Source organism: Lactuca sativa, chromosome 1, assembly GCF_002870075.4.
Source record: "Lactuca sativa cultivar Salinas chromosome 1, Lsat_Salinas_v11, whole genome shotgun sequence".
Classification (NCBI taxonomy): Eukaryota; Viridiplantae; Streptophyta; class Magnoliopsida; order Asterales; family Asteraceae; genus Lactuca; species Lactuca sativa.
The window spans coordinates 6478413-6484412 of record NC_056623.2 but is presented as its reverse complement, the minus strand read 5'-3'; positions in this window follow the sequence as shown (position 1 = coordinate 6484412).

The following is a 6000-nucleotide window of genomic DNA, read 5'->3' as shown; positions in this document are numbered from 1 at the left end:
TGCTTGTACAGGGAGTACGCCCAACATACTCTGAAGTTACGCTCAGCGTAATCGCATGGATCAACCCCTATAAATAGAACTCAAGGGCTGCCGAGTTTTGTTGCTCATTTCTTTCCTCTTACTTCTTATTCTCTCGTTTTACGTGCAAGTTATACCCTGAAGCCCCGATATCATTCCCAACACTCGAAGTAAGTCCCGAAGCCCCAAAGTTCCCGAGAAGAAAAGAGTTTCCGAGTCGGTGCTCTGGCCATGAGAAGCCCGGTTTCTGGAAGATTTTCTCGTTTCATCGAAGGTTATTATTTTTAGAGCCGTAGTGCTGTCCGGGCATCGTCTTATCAAATGAGTGTGTAGTTACTTTCTTCTAACACATAGATATGAAGTATTTGCTATGAAGTACGTGCTATGTGTTTATAAATTGGTTGTTTACTTGAGATGGATGTAGAATTAATGTTCTATACAGGTTTTAAAAGATTTAAATTGTATATGTGTTTGCATCTACAAATATGTTGGGTAGAACATGGGTAGATGAATTAGTTGATGTGAGACGAAATAATAAGTGTTTTTGAACTCAACGTGTTCATTAGGTATTTTGAACTCTATGTGTTCACTTGGTGTATTTGAACTCTATGTGTTCGTTAGGTATTTTTGAACTCTATGTGTTCACTTGGTGTTTGAACTCAACGTGTTCATTAGGTATTCTTGAACTCTATGTGTTCACTTAATATTTTTGAACTCAATGTGTTCATTATGTATTTTTGAACTAGATGTGTTCACTTGGTGTTGTTGAACTGAGTGTGTTCACTAAATGTTTTAGAACTAAGTATTCACCAGATGTTTTGAATTAAGTGTTCACTAAGAGTGTTAGAACTAGGTGTTCGTTAAGTATGTTGAACTAAATGTTTACCGGTTGTAATTTGTGGACCTTGGCAGTGGTGGACTTTGTGTCAATCCTTAGGAATAAATGAATAAAGGATAATTGATTCTTAGGGTAAATCCTTAAGAAATAAAGGAGATAATGGGGATGGGTAATTCAGATTAATTGATTGATTGATTGATTGATTGATGATTAAGTATAATAATTATATTATTGTGGGTCGAAAACCCTATATGCTCACCAGACTCCCAAGCCTGACCCACTCAGTTTTCTTTGCATTACAGGTAATGGTACAAGAGTATAAGTTGGTGGACTTGAAGAGAGATTTTGGATAATAGACCAGTAGTTGTAAATAACTATTGTAAGGTCAAATTGTACTGTTTATGCTTTTGGTCTGTATCGGAACATGACATCCCGATGTTTTATTATTTAATGAAAATGCATTCTCTTTGAAAAATGTTTTGATAAATTTTATCATATTTTGTTTTGGGTACGAATTCAACAACTCTTTTAAATCAAAGGATTACTCTGATTTTATAAAACAAAAACATAAACAAATCGGTCTTTTCTGACCGTGAATTTGGGGATGTCACAGTTGGTATCAAAGCATTAGTTTAAGCGAACTAGGACTTTGTAGGATTTCTAGACTTAAACTTAGAATGTTAAGTGATGATCGTGAGAAGAGTATCTACCATATTTTAGACATGAGCACTAGTATATTTTAGGAAAGATGCCTTTTAGCCTTTTATCATTGTATTTATATCCCTCATCATTTGTGACCATTTAGGAAGAAATTGTTGGAGCATGAAAATGCTCTACAAATGTGAGTGATAGTCAGGCTATTTTATTTCCCTTTTATTGTATTGTAAGGTATCTATCTCTACAAATAGAGAGGGATGATCATTGTTTTTAGTAGAGTACACCAAAATGTAGTTCTCTAGTGAGAGAGAGTGTGGTGGGATTTCTCCCACCAAGTGTTCTTCATTTTCATATTGTAACTCTCTTTTTCTAGTAAATTTATCAGATTACTCATATCTTTTATGTCTTCATATTTTTATTTTGTTAAATATCAAGATGTTCTTATTCCACACAAACCGATCGTCAAAATGGGCTTCTACACTCACCTCACAAACTGAACAGTAGTTGATGAGGCCCCTACGCCGAATCTCAGCTCAAACGCCTATCCAATCAAATGACCAATCACAATCAAAATCGTGAAATATCCAAAATACCCTTAGGGTCAAACTTGGAAAAAATCTAAGTGAAACTGGTCAAATCAATTGAGTCAATTGAGTCAACCCAGTCAAGTCACCTCAGATTGAGTACGCGGGGCGTACTCCTTATGTATGTTGGGTGTACTCGCATGTTGACCACCATCAGGGTGGTTGATCTCGTACGCAGGGCGTACTCTCAGAAGCCCCAAAAACTCATTAAGGGCTTAATGGCTTACGCTCTTACACCCATATTTTAGATCTATGACTAAAATACACTCCAAAGTCATAAAGTTCCCAACTTTATGACTTTGCATGCCCATTAAGTGCTTAAATCAACTTCTTAATCCATTAAGACATTCTACAAGATGCATGGCGCAAACCCAACCATTTGAAAACCCATTTTTATGACTCAAGACCCTTCCAAGGGTCTGAAAGGATAACTTAATGGGTCAAGAACATGCTTTGTTCATGAGCACCACATTTGGGACAAAAAGGACCAAAAACTTGACCCAAAACAAGATCTACAAGAAACTACACCAAGTTCAGAACTTGATACCTCAAAATGGTTCCAAAAGGTGGTGTGATCCTGGTTCTAGAGAGCTCCACTCCTTCAAGGTGGTCTCCTCTTCCTTCCTTCTTCTTCAAAGAACCAAAACACACACACTTAAGCTTAGAAATGCTTTACAAGAGGGATTAGGGCTTCAAAAACGTATCAAGAGGGTGGAGGCTGATGAGGTGAGGGGAAGTGAGGTTATAATGAGGTTTAAATATGAGCCAAACCCTAAAAATTAGGGTTTGCATGCTTGGCACGTACGCCCTGCATACACACGTACGCATGGCATGCTCCCCAACCTTTCCAATTTACGAAAATGCCACTAGGGCTTCCAATGCACACTTCCTACTACTTAGGGACCAAAATGCAATATAAATCAGTTATAGGGTTAACATTAGAAGTACCTTATCATCGGGATGTTACAAATAGTCTTTAAGCTCCATTTTAGTAAGAAAACACCTCGTAACTTTCTGGTAAAAGGTTACCCCATCTTGGTTGTTCCCGACTTTTGGGTATTGCAAAACATCAACTCATGCATGTGGCAATGTCTTCTCTTCCTCAACGGTCAAAATTCTTAAATGGTTCCTTTCCATTTTTGTTGGGTTCCGGTTGAGGTTGAGGTTGATCATTTTCGGGATTGGAATTTGTTTTGGGTATGAGTTTGTGGTTCGGATTGGAATTGAGGTTGTGAGTGGGTTTGGAATTGGGTTGGGGTTGGAGTTGGGATTAGAACTTAAATTGGGTTTCTTAAATGGTTTTAAATGGGTTGAAATCATTTTGGGATTCAAATAAGGATTACAATTAGGATTGGGTGAGAATCGGAATTGGAATTAGGGTTGGGATTGAGATTAAGATTGGAATTGGAATTGGGATTACCTAAAATAAGGATTGCGGTATGAATCGATATCGACCTAATGGAAAATAGGTAGGGGTGAAAAAAATAGGGCAATCCATTTGACTTTGGTAGAAGAAGGGTGATTAACGGTTCAAAGCGGTTGTATTTTGAGTAGTTTTCTTGTTTCTTCTTGGAGTTTTTGGGTTGAATGAGGAATTGAAGGAATCTATTTTCACCAAATAAGAAGAAGGTTTTAATGAAATTATGAAGGTTGTTGTGTGCTAGAAAATAGGACAATTATTGGTATTTATACCGATTGAAATATAGGTGAAATTTTGATTTTTTTTGTAAAAAGAATGGGCAAATTTTTGAAAATGGGAATAAATCTGAATATTTGAATTTTTTGGCTCTTTTCTCTCATTGGTTACCGTTTCCGAGTTACCGTTCTGAGCCCGGCATGCCTGACTCATGTCGTAGTGTACATCGAGTCCAACTCATCGGTCCCCGAGTATCTGCCAAGCCACACCCCGCATCTTAAAATTAATATCAAAAAATTGACAACGACCCCGTATTTAGAGGTTTAAGAGAAAGAATTTGGCATCCTATAAGAAATGGGTGAAAAAGATAAGGCTGTTTTTGTCTTCTAGAACGAGAAAGAGGCAAAAATGATTAGTATATTTATATTTCCACATCACTTGTATATGTTTATGGATATAAACATGCATGTTTTTGGTTTTTATCTATGTTTTTACTATAGTATTATTGATATTTGTTTATTATTTCAATAAAATATTAACTTGACACGGTAAAACCTAAAAAGGACGGGTATAATAAAATATTATTGATACTTGTTTATTATTTCAATTTACGTTTTAAACTTTTTTTGTTCAAATTCTTATTTTTAATATTTCAAAAAATATTAAATCCTTATGTTTATTAATTGAATCAACTTTGTTAAGATCATCATCTTATATAAAGTTGTTTTAAGCTTTGTAAGATCTGGATCCTACCAAATATGAAATAATAATAAACAAATATGACATAATTATAAACTGAAAACATGAAAAATAAATCTTTATCGATAATTTTACCATTCAAAAGTTATAAAAAAATTTAAAACATTAGTCATAACATACATCATACATTGACAACAATCATGTATTCATCACAATTCACAACCACATTAGATTTCATACACATGTATTAAAAAGCTTATCAGTAATGAGTTAGCGCATGCTTTGATAGCACATGTAATTTGGCATGCTTTGATAGCACATGAAATTTGGCAATACATATTTAGGTGGTAAAAACATACCATCAAAAGTCATAAACATTGACGGTAAAAGTATACTTTATGGTGTCCTCTTCTATTCTATTCCTCTATTTCCTCTATGTGTTTTGTGTGTGCTTTGACAACTACATATATTTAAGAAGTGTATTCATTTTTCTTGATTTTTTGGTCAAAAATGGCTATTTATGGCCAAATGTATATTGGTTATCGGTGTTATCTAACTTAGACCATCTGTTATACTTAATATTAACCAATATAATGATGAATGTCCCATCATCACCACCAACTATTATTAAACCTATGAGATACTCACCACTACCATACCATTTCACTTCATTTTTTTAATTAAATTTAATTAAAAATTACATACAAAATCCAAATACAATAAACACACACACACACACACACACACACACACATATATATATATATATATATATATATATATATATATATATATAGTTAGGTTATTTTGTTTTCACTATCTATTATGTGCATATATGATTGATTCTGGATCAATCATTTTAGTTATTTTAATAAAGTAATTAATTCATATTACATGTTGAAGTTATAATGAGTATTAATTATATATCTTCAGCATTTAATACGCATTAATTACTTTATTAAAAAAACTAAAATGATTGGTCCAGAATCAATCATGCACACAATAGATAGTGAAAACATTTGAACATATATATATATATATATATATATATATATATATATATATATATATATATATATGTTTTTTTCTATTTTATTTTAGTTGTTTTTTTTTAAATTATGTAATTTTTTTAATTGAATAAAAATGTAATTTAATATATATATATATATATATATATATATATATATATATATATATATATATATATATATATATATATATATATATATATATATATATATATATATTAAATCACATTTTTATTCAATTAAAAAAATTACATAATTTAAAAAAAACAACTAAAATAAAATAGAAAAAAACATTAAAAATACAATCACAAAAATAACTTAAACTAGTTTCTAAATCTTATGTTTTTAGTTATTCCACCATGTGGTCTCCATATATTTTATCCAGAGGTGTTTAAACGGTATGTGCTTTATTTCTTCGTATTGATGAATGACAACAACAATCAGATCTTCTTCGTGTGCGTTGTTTATAAATGGTTATAAAGTCCGTCAAACTCGCGACATGTTGTCCTTATAAAACGAAACTTACAACATATTGCATCA